The sequence below is a fragment of the Typopeltis vanoorti genome, chromosome 18 (assembly GCF_054136105.1).
Source record: "Typopeltis vanoorti isolate ZY-2024b chromosome 18, IOZ_Tvanoo_1.0, whole genome shotgun sequence".
In the NCBI taxonomy this organism is placed as follows: domain Eukaryota; kingdom Metazoa; phylum Arthropoda; class Arachnida; order Uropygi; family Thelyphonidae; genus Typopeltis; species Typopeltis vanoorti.
This window is the reverse complement of record NC_143566.1, coordinates 75,578,178-75,596,956: the sequence shown is the minus strand read 5'-3', so window position 1 is coordinate 75,596,956 and position 18,779 is coordinate 75,578,178. Positions and strand designations below refer to the sequence as shown.

The 18,779-nt window shown below is 33.4% G+C and overlaps 1 long non-coding RNA gene across 1 annotated transcript in view; it reads left to right on the top strand.

Annotated features, from left to right (window-relative positions):
* Window positions 1-1,860: 1,860 nt before the first annotated feature.
* LOC150096816 (uncharacterized) overlaps window positions 1,861-18,779 on the top strand; it is a 75,286-nt gene continuing 58,367 nt past the window's right edge. Inside the window, exon 1 of the long non-coding RNA XR_016549832.1 lies at window positions 1,861-2,257. This is a non-coding gene — a long non-coding RNA (uncharacterized LOC150096816). The remainder of the gene's footprint in view (window positions 2,258-18,779) is intronic.

The following is an 18,779-nucleotide window of genomic DNA, read 5'->3' as shown; positions in this document are numbered from 1 at the left end:
TTCCCAATCGCCTGTTTTTATTATTGATTGTAGCTCCAGGTGAACAATGCTGGTAGATGGTATATGTATGTGTGTGTGTGGTGAAGATATGCCACTTTTGTTCTTGAATGTAAGTCGCTATATTGAGCACTTTAAAATCACAGTGGGCAAGCAAAGCCCTGTGTCTAGATAGCGAGGCTTCAAAAACCACTTTGTGTTTTATCACTCATTTGAAATAAATCTTAGGCAAACATTTTAAAAGAACAAAAATAGGTTGTTTTTTTTTTTTAATTTTTATTTTCCGTCTAGTTCCCTTTTCACTCGAGCGGGCTCAATGATATTTGCAATCGCAAACAATATAGTAAGCAAATACAGGCATTTCAGTCTTAGATGAATATATTATCAACAATAATGTGAAATATTTTCATCCTTATATGCTGTAAACATACAAGAACGAAATATCGTCACTTCAGCTGCAACAAGGACAAATACTGAGGGGAATATTTTTGTTTCTTATTTTCTTTTTCGTGTACTGAGTGCTGATGCCTCAGATTTTTTAAATAAACTGATAATTGAAATTGAAATTTACATGAGCAGCAAAGTGATATTGGAATGAAATGTACATGAGCAGCAAAGTGATATTGAAATTGTTTGCATGAGCAGCAAAGTGATATTGGAATGAAATGTACATGAGCAGCAAAGTGATGAATGTGTTGGAATGAAATGTACCTGAGCTAGAATGGTGAAGGAATGGAACTGTTCAGTTCTGCCATCATGCAGATGGCAGCCCTTTAAAATTGCATAGTTTTTGTCCCTATTAGTTATATTAACGTGTAGATAATTATACTGTGTGCGATGATGATAACCATGGGGAATAAAATATATGATCACAAATTATACAAATTTTTAATGAAACTTAAGCAGTAGATACAGTGCAAACATATAGACAGTAACAAAATAGATTTTTTTTTCTCTTTATTCTACATGACAAAAAAAAAATTTTTTTTTTCTCTACTCTGCATGTTTGCAATGTGTCACAAATAATATCCAGGATGAGGGTTTTTCTTTTCAATGAAAATTATACTGTACATTATCTTTGAAGAAAATCAAACGCTGTTAATAAACATAATCATTTTGAGTACAAACATGAACAGAAGTTAATATTCTAAATAAAGCAGACATTAATGAAGATTATCAAAATTCTGAAGCTCAGGCATCATAGCTACAGATTATCAAAAATTCTAAAAATTACAAATGAAAGGTTTCGATGATTATGAAGATTGACTAAATAATATCATTCTACTTATCAGACATTACTTCAGATTAGATTTTGAATATCAGACTGACTGAAGATTGTCATTCTGTAGATCAGACATGACTGAAGATTATCCTTCTGAAGATAATTAGTAATATCTGAAGATTATCAGATATATTATCAAGTATGATAATCAAGAAAATAAAATACTGGAATTTCAACAGTATAGGAATAGCTTAAAGCTCTTAAACATTGATGTTGCTAGAAAAGTCAACTACACAAATTCTTAGATAGTGCTGATGATGGCGATGTTAGCAAATATGTTAAAATTAAAGGCAGTAAATTACTATTATCCATAAATGGAAATGTGCAGTAAGCACCAATCGTAGCGACACACGCACGACGCCACAACAACGCAAGGCTGTACAAAGCAGCTAAATAATTAGCAGTTCATTATTCTAGCAGTGGGGGTAGCCAGTGCAGTGCAATTTATAAGCCCATTACATAAGGAACGCAGAATGTGTGAGGCGCTGGAACAATCGATACGGTGTAATTATAAATGGAGACCAATCAGAGCATCCAGTTCTCTTTGCCCGTTCCCACCCACAGCTGATGGCAGGCTCGAAGCTCGCAAAGCTTATCTTGCGAATAATTATCTGGATTATTTTAAGTTGTGTGTCAAAGGGGTGCAATACAGTGGCTCCGAACGGCTTGCTTCAACGGACCAAATGGGTTCACACCATTCTGTGAATAAGGTTGGTCCCGAAAGCCGCTATCGAAGTCAGAAGGGGTAAAGCAAGATAATACAATACACACACTCTCTCTTCTCTAGCTGTTCGGCTCTCTAGGTCCGTCGGCCGCCCAACAACATCCAGCTGTAGCAGGCAGTCACCACAACAAGGCTCTTTCTCTCCTTTCTACGCCATCGCGGATGCAAAACCTGATAGGGTTTTGCCCGAAGCTGCAACGCCAACTCGGGACAAGTCACCAGATGGGAAAGAAAAGGATTGAACAGGAAGCAAGGTAAGATTAAGCCTACAGGAACATTTACATCCTCTGGGCTTATAGACTCATTAATCTTAGAATAAAAGTGGTCCATTCTAGCTCGGTTTGGGCGTCTTTCTTTTTTTTTTTCCTTTTTTTTTTATTTATTCCAGAATTTTTTTTCTTGGCTATGACGTCATCGGAATGGTGGTTGGCTGGTTGATTGGCAGCACAGCCATCACTAGAATACCATGCATTTTATATTTGGCTTACATTTTATGATACACAAGCATGTCTTATGTTTGAACAATATCTTTTGTAGAGTGATTATGAAATAATAATTTTTTTAAACTAAATGATTTTATTATAAATATTTGAATATATTTAGAAAATTTAAATTTATGATTAATACGATATGTTACTTTAAATGTGAATATAAAATGAATGAACATTTATTTATTTATTGTTTTTAATAACATACTGTTTAATACGTTATAATTTTATGTATAGAAAAAATGAACAAATCTGTTGATGTGCAATTTGTATTTATTATATTTTCATATCGCTGCCGATTTTATACAAGTAAATAATTATTAATGATATTAATCATATTTATAATATGTGTGTGAAAGTTATTATAAAATTTCAGTTGCCTGAGAATGTTACGACACACACATACACATACATACACATTAAGGTGAACTTATACCTTCATCATCATCTTCATCAGCATCCTTAACGCCTAAGGCTCATTGGATCTATTATAAACATCCATCCTGTTAATTTAAAATCAAGTTACTTAGATTTCTCTCGTAATTCAATTTAATTCTTTTCTTCTTTTTTTTTTCTCTCTATCTGTTAACATCTTGGTTTTCTTTTTATCCTTCTATTCTTCCGGTTTTGAGAATTTGCGGAAGCCTTTTCGTAGGCATATTGCATACGCTCACATTGTAACTGTTTTATTTTATTCTTTCTATTTCTGGAATCTGGTGCTTTAATTTTTTGATCTTCTAATAGTTTTTGAGTTCATTGTTTTATTTATTTTTCTCAAAAAGGAGTTCTGAAATATGTTAATCGCTATTCTTCATTTGACTATTTAAGTCTCTGTGCCATATGGGTATTGAGTCTACACTTCAATTATAAAATGGTATTTTTTATTTTTAATGTATCAGATTTAATTTTTATGAGTTTAGTAATTTATAATTTTATTTGTCGATAATTAAGAAACTACACCATTCCTTATATTCATTAATATTTCTATAAAATTATTATTTTTTTATTTTATTTTATTTTTTATTTTTATTTTAAATAAAACTTGAATCCAATACTCCAGGAGGGTAATGGATGGCAATGCTGTATGTAGCCAATGAAGTTCTAACTGAGGCTCGGCTATTGCTGTTACCTTCCTGCCATGATCAGAGCTTTATTGGCTCAATAACACCTTATCCCTACACTGTCTTCTACAGATAACGGGGAATATGAAAAGCATTCTTGCTCCGCCCCTTTAAGCCAGTCCTTATAAGGATAATAAATAAAACTTTATCTTTTCTTTACAAGAAATTATTCAACCTGCATTTTGAATCGACACACCCACACACTTTTATGCGCTCTAAATACGTAGATTGTCGATCGTTAGTTAACACAATAGTGGACAATTCACACTAGAAATTAAGTTACTAGTTTACAGAATTGACGGGGGGGGGAATAAAAATGACCGGAATAAAAGCAAATTTGCGTACATGTAATATTAAGTTGCCGTAAGCAACAAAATAGTATTATGGTGAACAAAACATGCATCTTAACAGTTACCCTGAAAATAATCATGTTATATTTTATGTTCAGAAAATAAACACACACACACACACACACACACACACACACACACACACACACACACACACACACACACACACACACACACCAGAGAAAGAGATTCATTTTTAAATTTACTAAAACGATTTTTATAAATATCCCATTTACAACATTTACTTCAAGCATTAGTCAAACTAAAGCCAAGAGGGGAGGTTTGTTGTAAATTAATCAGGTATAATTATTGAAGAAATGACGGAGATAAACCCTGCTATATATCTGTAAAAGAATGGTTAATGGGATTGGAATGATCTAATAATATTTCTCTCTTCTTTGGCAGGGTTTTAATTCAATGCTTAAATTTAGTATTACTTTCCAATTAAAGAAAACAATGTATTAAATAAAATCTCATTGAAATTAAACAAAACAACAAAGAGTTACATACGTTATTCTGGTATTGGTTACGATTACACAAATTAAGTTTACTACATAAAAATACGAAGGTTATTACCAATATTAACTGATAAAAAGTGATCATTTTAATATCTTACGTTAAAATAGCAAAGAATTAAACTTTGGAATAGATAAAATAGTAAATATTTAAAAAGAATGAAAATTTTATTTTCATAAAAATAACTTGAAATTATTCTATAAAAAAATTAATTAATCCTCTAATATAGCTTAATACACATACACCTTAAAGTAGAATGTATATTTATATTAAATTAAAAAGTACAGAAAGAAATGTTTAGTTAAGAGGTTTCGTAAGTTTTCATCATTCGTTGCGAATAAACATGGAAAATGAAGCAGCTTAAGAAAGATGAATATAACATATAACACACATTACAGTTTTCCAAATTATTTCAGTTGTTCTCTTTCTTAATCTCAAATTCTTCTCCCTCTAGTTTTTGGCCTTCGTATTTGACGTATAAAACATTTACCTTGTTGTATGCCGGTATGTTTTATATATCTGATAATTTATCGCATGAGCGCAGAAATGTTTCCTAACAATTTTAGCTTAGTCATCACTAAGGTACGTATAATAAAGAGAAACATATTGTTGTGGCTGTTTCCCAAGGCGAATGCATTGGGAAACAAGAAAAGGTTTACTAAGCTGAAATATTATTATAAGTGCGTTTGCCATTTGTATAATTTTGTTCCATATTTATAGATTTCTATAAGGAAATGTTTTCATTTTGGTACCTAAATCTGAATTGATAAACTTTAGATGGCTCTTAAAACATAGATTGAAAATTTAGTTACGAGCAACAATTACTGGTATTTATACTTATTTATAAATACACTTATATTTATCTTTATTTATATGACTATAATACGATAATTTCTTCTTTTTTTTTTCATGAACATCAGATATTTTTAATGTGTTTGCTTTAACGCAAATTACTTTAGTCCTTATAAGGACTGGCTTAAAAGGGCGAAGCAAGAATGCTTTTCATATTCCCCGTTATCTGCACAGGACAATGTAGGGATAAGGTGTTATTGAGCAATTAAAGCTCTGATCATGGCAGGAGGGTAACAGCAATAGCCGAGCCTCAGTTTGAACTTCATTGGCTACAGCATTGCCATCCATTAACCTCCAAGGGTATTGGATTGAATGAATCAATCACCGCATCTCACGGTCGATTGATTCAAACGAATTTCTTTAGGACTCTGTCTTTAATTATTTAGGAGGAATTATGCTTTTTACAAAATGGTGTATTAAACATATATTTTTGAAAGATGCCAAAAATTAATTTTTTTATAAAAGTAAATATATAATTTCCAGAATAATGATGAATTACTGAAAAAGTATTATGTATTAATGAATACTTATAATATTTAAATGTATAGTTCAGAATAATACAAAATCGTTCAAAATATAAAAAGATTGAAGTTGTTGATAAAAGAAATATGTTCTTTTCTATGTACTGGTTTACAAATTTGCTACTCAACTATTACAATTATTGTAGTTCTCTGTAATTTCATTTTGAGGTCCAGTTAGGTTAAATTTTATCATTAAACACAAAAAGGGAACTGTCTTTCTCTGAGGGGGTGGATGAAAGTTCATGTTATAGCAGTTAATAATCCTGGTAAATGCTTTAAACCGGCTATGATGACGGATTTCATAGAAACATGAAGAAAAATTGGATAATAATCTGTAATACAGACCAATTTTCATGAAGATTTTCCGGGGGAAAAAATTCATTAAAAGCAATTTAAGGAAACCATGACCTGTAAAATTCTACGTAATTTTGCATGCTTTTTTTTTTTTTTAATCTCCACTTTGATTACTTTCTGACTAGTCCGTCAGCTTTTGTTAGATGGAGATATGAACTTTTACTCTTCCATGCACCACATTATCAAAAGTTGAGAGTCTTATTTCGCATGACTTCATTATTTTCGGCCCAAATATCGACTTAGTAGCCTTACATCCTCAATTAAGGAATTATCAAAACTGTTTGCATGTGAAAATAGTCATTTCGAAGAATTTTTACGCTTTGGGTGGTTAAAAAGAATAGTTGTCTTTACAAAGCCGAGTCTACACGTCTCGTGCCTCTTGGGAGTGCATTACACGATAAAAACGTGGCTAATTCTTGTTGAATTTATGGTAAACCTTGTCTGCTAATTGCGGAAACACTCACACAAAGTAAAATCTTTGACACGCCATCATAGGATATTGCTTCACAGATCCTATTCATACACGTCAGTTAGTGGCAGGTACACGAAAAATATTCCATAATAATGTAGCCAGTTTTATAGCACTTCATCACGCGAGGCTGTATCAAACTCAGTAATCAGACTTGCAATTCGTATGGCAGAAGTGGGTGGTTCCATGTTGTCACGTTTGGACAAAGAAAAAAAAAATGCATTCGCCGTGTCCAAGATAATGGGTGGCAAGTTTGGTAACGTGATGGGCCAATGTAACACCGTTGTTAGTCACGTGATCGGCTTCCGTTTCACAACCTCGGCGACCTCAAAATATCTTCTTTGTCTGAGGAAACATAACTGTATTTAGTTCATTGTTTTGTTATTGTTTATTTCAATATCTTTGATTATGCTTAGGTCAGATTTTTCTGTATACTGCTAACCTCTGTCATATCGTGGACTTTTGCATTGTCAAGCTATATGCTGTTGCTTTCAAAATGATGCTTTGAATGACAAAGGATTGCATAAGATGACGAATATTATTACTGTATATGATAATCATCACCATGGTATCCTCAATGGGTGTACTAGATACAGCCTTATGAAGCAAGGGTAGCCTGATAATGAAGATGTGTCATGAAAATATATCTGAAGATATGATGATGATGATGATATCATCATATTATAGCGTCATGTATGCTGTCATACATGATGCTATAAATGACAAAGAATTGCATAAGACGATGAATATTGTTACTGTATATGATGAAGATGATGAGCAGGATGTATCATTAAAATATAAATGAAGCTATACAATTATGATAACAATGTATTATGAAAATATGGAAGACGATATATGATCATCATCAATAATTTGTTCATATGTATCCTCAAGGAGTACTGGCTACAGATACAAGGGTAGCCTGATAATGATAATGCGTCATGAAAATATAGCTGAAGATATGATGATGATGATGTCATCATATTATAGCGTCATGTATGTCATACATGATGCTATAAATGACAAAGAATTGCATAAGACGACGAATATTATTACTGTATATGATGAAGATGATGAGCAGGATGTATCATTAAAATATAAATGAAGCTATACGATTATGATAACAATGTATTATGAAAATATGGAAGACGATATATGATCATCATCATCAACAATTTGTTCATATATATCCTCAAGGAGTGTAACTGGCTACAGATGCAGTCTTATGAAGCAAGGGTAGCCTGATAATGATGATGTATCATGAAAATATAGCTGAAGATATGATGATACTGATGTATCATAAAAATATAGATGGGGATTCGTGATGATAAAATAAATGATAGTGTGATATATCATGAAAATATAGATGTGGTGTATGATGATGATAATGATGTATTATAATTCAGATGAAATTATGTAAAGAACCATTCAACTTGCATCATCTTAAGTTGTGTCATTACTGTTGGTTTTGTAGCACTCTGACTTGTTTTCTTCGGATTTATGTAATCTTTTATTTAGTGAAATCGTCAAAACTAGAAGCTGGTAGAAGTAGGATTCATATTAGCCTTGTGAAGCAATAGACATTACCAGTATCGGTTACCGGATAAGAACAGTCTGTCTTGTTTTACTTAGCATATTCTTGGTATCTTAACAAATTCAAATTCACTTATGCATTATTGCTGACCAATTTCAATTATATTTGTATCCCTAGCGAGTATTTGAATTCCATTTCAAATAAACCTTTATCTCGTAACAAATGGCGATACGTTCCTGTCATCATATTTTTTTCTACTAACGTGCTACAAATTTTTGAATTCTTTCATCAACCTTGTGGATGACTTAATGACAAATATATGTCCAAACTGATTTGACATCATCCACTGGTACAACGAAATGACTCGTGCTGTTCTGTTAAGAGATCCATGCTAAGCTATTGTATATTTTTGTCGAATCACTTTCTTTCATCATTTGTTTATTTTTAAAGTATTATTTTTTTCTGGTATATGTGAGATGGAGTTCAGATATCAATAAACTGGCGCAATGCGTATGTATCCCCCCCCCCACACACACACAAAAAAAAAAGAGGGAAGGAAGGAAGGAAAAAAAAAACACCCGCCAGAAATACTAAAAATAGACTTCTTGGAAGCAGCTGGCCTTCAAACTTCTCATAATTCTGATGAGAGGGAAGGGAAAAAAAGATATATAGTTACACTTGTCAACATGTTACACTTGTTTTACGTATAATTTTCAAGAGATTATGTTTCTTCATGAAAGATAGTTTCGTATATGCGTTCAGTTAAATATGCCTCATAATTATAAATGTATAAAATAATGTAATATTAAGATAGTTCAAATAAATTAATAAATTTATTTAAAATAAAATGAAATACTAATAACTATTTAGAAAATTTAAATAATATTTAGTATTTAAAAAATAATAATATTAATAATAATTATTTTATTTGCATACCATTATATATTATATATATACATTATTAATAGATCTGTTGGATGTGAAAGTTTTCTCGTGAGGAGTAGAATAGATACCCTTGGAGGGTAATGGATAGCAATGCTGTAGCTAATGAAGCTCTAACTGAGGCTCGGCTATTGCTGTTACCCTCCTGCCATGATCAGAGCTTTAATAATAGCTCATTAACCTTATCCCTACACTGTCCGCTACAGATAACGGGGAATATGAAAAGCATTCTTGCTTCGCCCCTTTAAGCCAGTCCTTATAAGGATAAGGAAGTTTTCTCGAAATTTTCGTAGAAGGAAATGTTGAAAATGAACACTTACAGAAGTTATGATTGTCGAATTTAATGATTGTAACCATCTTAATAAAACATAATTGGTCAAGCCATGTTACGACGATTATATAGATCTTTCTCTCTGGTTCTATTGCTGGGAACATCCTTACATTAATTCTCGCTAGGGGTCTTGTCCTCTTACTCAAGAGGAAAAGAATTTTAAAAAATATCTTCTCGAATCCCATTTCGGTTTCAGTCCATTTCATAAAACAATCGACATGATCTTGACTGCACAGCAACTGCAAGAGAAAAGTCACTATTGATTTATCCAACAAAGCCTTTGGTTATGTTAACTGAGAAGTTCTGAAATTTTCTACCAAAGATTTGTTGTTTATGAAAATTCATTTCTGTGTTGGATACCCTACATAACAACATGTTGGCAAGTGATATTACTTTCACTGATGAAAAACTTCTTCTAGGAGTTGGAATAACGTATAGTACTTAGGAGATTTTTTACCCTTAATCAGATCCATAACGAAGACGGTTTAAACATCACATATGCAACTCAGCATTCTGACGAAAATGTGTTTTTCTCATTCTGAAACTGAATGTCAACTCATTAGACATTTTTAAATGAAGTCTGCAAAAGAATTGGCCTGAGTGGAAACAAAGGAGAAAAAATACAATTGATTCTTATTTCCGCTGCATCTGATTCAGTAAAAATGCTTGTTCTTTGGCTGGTTTTATAACCATGGAAAATACCATGTCATCTATTCCTCCACCCCATGACGAAATTCAGTGTCGTTCAGAATAAGCTAGTGAAGCTGTTGGACGTTCGCGAAAATAAGTCAATTGACAAGTGGACATCCATGTGGCAACGAGAGTTTTCATTTGCTGAAGTTTTTCATCACAACTTTATTGCATGGCTGAAAAAAAGTAAACCATATACCTTAGGCACATTAAAAAAATTAAAAATCTCACCATCATTACCTTCAAATAATCACCCTGCCATCAGCGTTTTCATTGAAGTAAACCGAATACAATAGCAAGAATCATCTTCTTCACTTTTGTTGAGTTGGTCATGATCCAGGTCCTCTTTTAAAAACAGAACTTCTCGGACTGAGAGACAACTCAAGAAGGCCACAAAATATTTCAAGTATAACTTTAAAACGAATATGTAGAAATACAATATTATCTCTGAAAAGCTTTGGCTCTTGGTTACTCGAAATAGATTATAAAAAACTGTAAAAAATGTGTGGAATGATTTGCAATTCTAATTTATTGCATACAAACTAATTATTATCAAATATGAATTAGTACCATCTAAATCAACGTACTTTGTAGATTATATAACCAGTAAACATATTAAAATATAATATAAATTACAAGAAATTATAGAAATAGAATATATTTCAGTAGTTGCGAGACTGACTTGTGTGTGAGGAATCGTATGCTCGTGAATTTTAGTTAATCATTTGCTAAACATGGATCGAACGAGTGACATATCGGATGCTAAGAAGTTTCGCATGGTATCTTTACACAAAGAAGACCAAACTCAACAGTTTACAGCCAAGAAATTGAAATGTTTTAAAACAAGCGCGAGTAGAGTATTGAGACAGTATTCTAATAACCGGAGTTTTCAAAGTGATCGCTGCAATAGCGATCGAAAGGTAATTACTACATTAAGAGATGAGAGGAGATTGAAGAATATCGTGGAGAAGAACCGCTTCCGAAGTGTAAGGTATTTTCACAGGAGGTGGAAAGAACTGGGTGTGAATGTGTTTAAATCTTCGACGTTGAGACGACTTCGCAAATTGAGTTTTAAATCACTTGTGCCTAAGACGAAGCTGCTTGGAAGTTATTCCAAGCAAAAGGCAACTAGAGTGCGATGGTATAAGCAAAGACTGGTGTGGGGTCAAGAGGACTGGAAAAGGGTACTTTATAGCGATGAAAGTATATTTTGTGTGTCCTGTGGTCAAGGGATAGATACGTGTTTGGCGTCTTAAGCAAGAAGCACTTGATAAAGAATGCATGAAATTTGCATCCTCTGTCATGGTATGTATGGCTTGTATGACGGCAGAGGATCCAGGTAGGCTGTGTGTGTTGTGTAGGCTGTTTATGTTACTGGCATCGAAAGATTCATGTGATTTCCTTTTTCGGCAAGATTCAGCTTCTTGTCCCACTTCCAAGACCACTACTACGATGGCTCAAAGAAAGGCAAATCAATGTAATTCCTTGGCTGGCAAACTCACCAGATTTAAATCCCATTGAGAATTTGTGGGGAATTATGAAGAAACGTCTTCAAGAAATTGCTCTTAAGACATGAAAATGAACTTGTTTCTAGTCTGCAGACCATTTGGGCATGTTTCGATAAAAGAGACTGTGAACTGCTAGTAATTAATAAGCCCAACAGTTTACGAAGGCCATAAAAGCTAAGGGGGATGCAACAAACTACTAATTATCATGTTGTTTCCCTTTGACTGTAATTTTTGTGCATTTATTTTCCCATTATTCTAATATTTTGAACCACGTTAAAAATTATTCTAATTCTATGAATTTTCAAATAACAGTTTTCTGATAATTTATATTACATTTTTATGTTAGATTTCGATGATGCTAATTCTTATTTGGTAATAATTATTTTCTATGCAATAAATTAGAATTGTAAATCATTCAACTTATTTTTATTTATTTATTTTTATTTTTTGGCAAAATGCGTGAAGCAAGAATGCTTTCATATTCCCATTATCTGTAGAAGAAAATGTATGGATGGGTTTTATTTAGCAATAGGCTCTGGTCATGGCGGGGTAACGGCAATAGCCGAGCCTCACTTAGAACTGCATTGGCTATATCATTGCCATCCGTTACCCTCTGGAATCCCTTCACCTCCTTCTTACGCATATATTTTTTTAAAATTTTATTTTTGGCTAGATGGGTGAAGCAAAAATGCTTTTCATATTCTCCGTTATCTGTATAAGAAAATGTATGGATAGGGTAATATAGTGCTATAAGCTCTGATCATGGCAGGAGGATAACAGCAATAGTTAAAACTTCATTGGCTACAGCATTGCCATCCATTACCCTCCCTGGGTACCCATTTTAGTCGCCTCGTACGACATGCATGGACTACAGTGGGGGCTATTCTTATCCCGGCCACTGCAAGGGTCTTAAGCATATTTTTAAAAAAAATAATAAATAAATAAAAATGTTGGGAGATGATCGAGTCCTTGATTCTTTATCCCTTCATCTGATTGAAGAAAATGTGTGGATGGACGGGGGGGGGGGGTTATTGAGCTAAATGCTCTAGTCATGGCTGGGTAACGGCAATAGCCGAACCTCAGTTAAAACTTCATTGCATCGGTTAACGTGGGTTTAAAGTTGGATGAGATATCCAGAACCATAATAATCTTAGTCCTTATAAGGGGCGAAGCAAGAATGCTTTTCATCTTCCCCGTTATCTGTAGAGTACAATGCAGGGATAATGTGTTATTGAACTGTTGAAGCTCTGATCACGGCAGGAGGGTAACAGCAATAACTGAGCCTCAGTTGGAACTTCATTAGCTACAGCATTGCCATCCATTATATTATATATATATATATTGTGAGTTCAACAAATTTCAATAGTCCTTATAATAAGGACTGGCTTAAAGGGGCGAAGCAAGAATGCTTTTCATCTTCCCCGTTATCTGTAGAGGACAGTGTAGGGATAAGGTGTTATTAAGCTATTAAAGCTCTGATCATGGCCGGAGGGTAACAGCAATAGCCGAGCCTCAGTTAGAACTTCATTAGCTAAGCATTGCCATCCATTACCCTCCCAGGGTATTGGATTTAAAACATCCATAGGCTAAATTTCAATAACGCCTATGTCTATTCATATTTATTAAATCTATATAAATTTTTGAATGGTGTATAAAGGTTGCTAAGATTAATTAATTAATTTTTTAATTAATGTTACTGATTTTAAAATATTATGTATTAAATTTTATTTTTCAATTAATATATTATCTAAAATTATGTAATTGATTTGATAAAATTAAACCATAGTATTTTAATAATTAGAAATACGGGATCCAATTAAGTATGATCATATTAGCGATATTAACATCCCATCGTAAATCTACATTATTATGTTTCTCTAATCCAAAGAATATCGATACATTCATTTTACGTAATTCTATTTCAAGCCTTTCGGTTTTTATTTGATTTTTTAAAAAAAAAACGTCTTTGCTATAACATAGTTTCTTTTCGTCCACCCGAATAATATAATTCTGCATTTTGCTCGTTCGTTTTTAGGCTTCATCTTACGACTGTGCTTACTTTTAAGGTTGTGTTTATAACCGTTCACTCTTTGTAGCGAAGTCGTTCGTCATCAGAAACAAATTAAATATTCTCCATTGCAACCATGAAGGTGCATTAAATTTCAACCTGCGACATCCAACCCACCCTTCTCAAACAAGTGATTTGCACAGCTGCTTAACAAACTCAATATGTTTCTGTATTGCAACAATTTCTTCATCTTAATATTCAAAGGCAGTTGTTGCTCAACCTATTTCTTTCCAGATCAGCTTCATTTCATTTGCTCTGTATGTGTGTGTGTGTGTGTGTGTGTGTGTGTGTGTGTGTGTGTGTGTGTGTGTGTGTTCTGACAGCGAGAATTAATCCGATAGGTCTCAGGGATTTTCGAGGATGTGTTCATTTGTTAAGGGTTTCCTCTAGATTTTTTTTTTCCCCTTTGCTAAGAAACTAACAAGATAAATCAATCACACACAAAATGAAATCCCCACAAGAATAGCCTGAATGTTTCTTGAGTATCTTCTACGTTATATGGATATTTTAATACACTTTTCCTATCTGAGTTACTACGATCTCCTAGCAATGGAACAAAGAATCCAAGATAATAATCAAATGAAAAACCCAACCAGTAAATCACACAAATAGCTTGCAATGATTAGAACCACATAATATTAGCATATAAGACATTTTTATAATGTTAGCATTATTAATAAATTTTAGTAAAATACCGAATAAATATTATTTTGATTCAGTATTAATAAATTAACGAATTATTTTAGAAGAACGATAACAATTCAGTAAAATATCACTCAACAAATATTTTTAGTTCATATATGCTTAACCAACATAAAAATTTTCTGCCTTTTAATACGAATTTAAGCTACCTTTTAATCCGTTAAAAGCAAAGTCCTTATAAAGACTGGCTTAAAGGGGCGAAGCAAGAATGCTTTTCATCTTCCCCGTTATCTGTAGAGGACAGTGTAGGGATAAGGTGTTATTGAGCTATTAAAGCTCTGATCATGGCAGGAGGGTAACAGCAATAGCCTAAACTCAATTAGAACTTCATTGGCTACAGCATTGCCATCCATTACCCTCAAGGGTATTAATCACCGCATCTCACGGTCGATTGATTATTCACGCCATCCTTATAGTCCTTATAAGGACTGGCTTAAAGGGGCGAAGCAAGAATGCTTTTCATATTCCCCGTTATCTGTAGAGGACAGTGTAGGGATAAGGTGTTATTGAGCAATTAAAGCTCTGATCATGGCAGGAGGGTAACAACAATAGCCGAGCCTCAGTTAGATCTTCATTGGCTACAGCATTGGCATCCATTACCCTCCAAGGGTCACCTATTCACGCCATATGATAAGATCACTTTATTTATTTAAAAGATATGTCTATTTCAATAAAGTGTAGGAAGCATACTAACTACTAGAATACTAATATTTATTTTATAAATATAAAAATGGTTTTCATTAGCAACTACTGTAGATTTGAAATCATAATGTTATTATATTTTTTTGTAGTATTATAGAAGAAATTTTAAATATTTGTTTATAACAACTTCCAGATAAAATGAGAAGAGGGTAACATTGCATAAAAGCTGAAATATCTACGTTTTTTATATACAGAAAACATGAAAATATTTTAGCACCAGTAATAATATAAATTGTACTGTGTTTTGCACTAGCGACATATTGAATACAACCTATGATTTTGAACCCTTTTTTCCCCCTTTCCTCTCCTAACGGCCTTGGCTGCGAGTAACGACCAAGTCTGCTAACAGTGGGGAACATGACAACTGGATAAAATTTCGATTTTTTTTTTTTTTTTTTTTTTTTTTTTTTTTTTAAGGGAAGGGGGTGAACATGTGAGGTGAACGAACTTTAGGAGGCCACTACGATGACGTCACTCAGTGCGGAGGCTTAGGGATCTATTGTAACCCGTCTGGGGTACCGAAAGGGTGCAGAGAGTGGACTGATGCATTAGGGATGCAAGGGTTTTTTTTTTTTTTTTTTTAGTGGGAGAATAGACATGGCGTAGATTTAGCAAAATGCAATTTCTCTATTTTTTATTTGAAATATCGTAAAGAATTTGTTGATTGAAGACGATTTCAGTGTGAAGATGTTATTGTAAAGTACATATTTGATAGACGCTAATGTGCCATTCTTCCCAAGCAAGAAAATTAATTAATGTTGATTATTTAAAAAAAAAAAAAATATATATATATATATAAGCTTATTATACTCAAGCAGTTCTAATAAATACAACGCGATATGTACGAGGGTGGGTCTGAAAAGTTCTCGGCCTAACAATGAAAAAACGAATTTATAATTTCAAAATTATTTTTATTTTCCAACATAGTCTCTCTTAAGACTAATACATTTATTCTAGCGATGCTCCAGCGCTATCATCCTGTCCTTGTAGTAGTTCTCAGTAAGATCTGCAATATACCCCTCTACAGCTGCAATCATCTCTTGATTCGAAGAAAAACGCTGATCAGGGAGGAAGAGTTTTAGTTTTGGAAAGAGATAGACGTCAGAGGGAGCCAAATCTAGTGAATAGGGTGGATGTTCCAACAATTCGTATTGCAGATCCCTTAATTTTCCCATTTCCAAAACACCTTTGTGGGCAGGTGCATTGTCCTAATTAAAGATGATTTTTTCTTCTGCAAACCGGATCTTTTCTCACGAATTGTTTCGTCTAATCTGGTTAAAAGATCGCAGTAATATTCCTCAGTTATTGTTTTACCCTTTTCAAGATAATTAATAAACAAAATGCCTTTAGCATCCCAAAACACCGATGCCATGACCTTTCCTGCTGATGGAACCGACTTTGTCTTCTTTGGCGCTGAACAACCGGCTTCCGTCCACTGTCTTGACTGCTGTTTTGATTCTGATGTGTAATGGTGAATCCAAGTCTCATCCATAGTAATAAATCGACGCACAAAATCAGTTTTATGCTTGTTACACGTATATACGGAGTAAATATTATCATAAGCCGTGATTTTTTTTTCTCTATACATATATATATATATATATATATATATATATATATACACACACACATCAAACACCCCTCCATACATATCTCTCCACAAAGATTCATATGGAGGAGATTTAATAAATGGATTCAAATTCTCCAAATTTATGAAGACCAAAAAGATGTTGCGCTAGTCAATCATAGACGGAGATTGTACGGTTCCTTAAATTCCTTCCCCTTAGCTTTGTCTAACATACAAACTCATTCTTAGGTCACACAAAAAAAAAAAAACCTATTTTGCAAAATACAAAATAACATTCCTCCCCCCCCCCCCTTCCTGAAGTTCCATATAAGATATGGCTCGTAGACTAGCTTATTTACCATAAATGCGATTGAGGACACGATATTAAAAGAACGGAAACTGAAGGAAATTTTAAGATGGTATAGTAGAAGATATCCTACATGGATATTGTCCTAGAAAGAATATACTCTCATGCATTTGGTCCTATAGAGAATATATGACCATCTACGTAGCTGAACAGAGCTGTGGGCTTTGAAGCTTCTATAGGACTCTGCTTTTGTATTTTTAACTCGTTAAACTAGCACTGAATATCATTGCGGCAATAAATCCATCAGCCTTTGTACTATCGTAAGCAAGTACCAGTTTACCGTACGCATCTATTTAGAGCGATGAGTTAAAAGAAAGTGGCCTCCCTTCCTTCTTCGTCAATTTTAGGCGGTCCCACTGCCGATTTGATGCGGAGCAGGCCTTCATTGCTGTTGACGCTGCTTTATGTAAAGAGTCTATGACGTCACATCTAGCGTTTCTATTCACGAGGCCCACCCAATCTACCAGGGTCTTGCGCTGAATGTCTCCATTAAGTTTTTCCAAGGACGATACCTAAATGAAAGAAGTGCAGGCTAAGTTTACCGACATACAAACTTACACCACTGGACAAGAGGGAAGTAAGTCTCTTCATGAGATTTGCACACGGCACCCTTTGTTCACCACATGAAAGAATAACAAACAAGTTTTTGTAACTATGTTCATAATCTTCTTTTTCAAAGACAAATTCTCTCTTTCTTTCTCATTGCAAACTACACTATTGACCTTCTGCCATTCGTAAGTAATTAACATTGGTCATGTATGTTAGGATAGCTACTTAACGTTTTTTTTTTTTGCCTTTTCTTTTTTTTTTTTTTTTTGGTATTTTGTCTTTAATTACTGAATACACCGATCTTCCTTGATTTAAATATTAGATGCTCGATATCACTGAAGTTGCCGTTTAGTTTATTCTCTTAAAATCCATAATTTATTAATAATCAGCAAGAAAATTAAGAAATATATCAGACAGTTTAATTAAATCTATATTATTTTAATCTAACTTTTTTTTCTATTTTCTGAAACACACCATTTATTTTCTTTCATAACGTTTTATAAAATTTTTATTAGTAGGTTGAAATTTTGTTTGAGGATGATAGAAATAAACGATTTTCAATCCAATACCTTTGGAGGGTAGTGGATAGCAATGCTGTAACCAATGAAGTTCTAACTGAGGCTCGGCTATTGCTGTTACCCTCCTGCCATGATCAGAGCTTTAATTAATAGCTCAATAATACCTTATCCCTACACTGTCCTCTATAGATAACGGTGAATATGAAAAGCATTCTTGCTTCGCCCCTTTAAGCCAGTCCTTATAAGGAAATTTTGTTTCTAGCTCTTAAGGATTTTTACCTTTTAACGGTAAAATTTTTTGTTAAATCGAATGCTCGGGCAAGTTTCGCTTAGGCTTGACTTCCTCTGTAAAATCATTTTAAATACACGTTATTTCTGTTCAAACAAATTAAATATTCATTTCTTTCCGCTGAATTCAGAGACATCAGCGGCATTAACTACGAGAATGTGTTGGAAAGTTGTGATAATCACCTTGACGGAATTGAGGTAGAACCATGTTCTAGAAGTTTATCAGAACTTTTCAATCCCCTCCGCCTCATACACTGGTTTCGAGTCAGGAAACTTGAGGGATGGCAAACGAAAAACACTTTAGAATACATCTATTCTAAACAATTTGCCTAAATTATA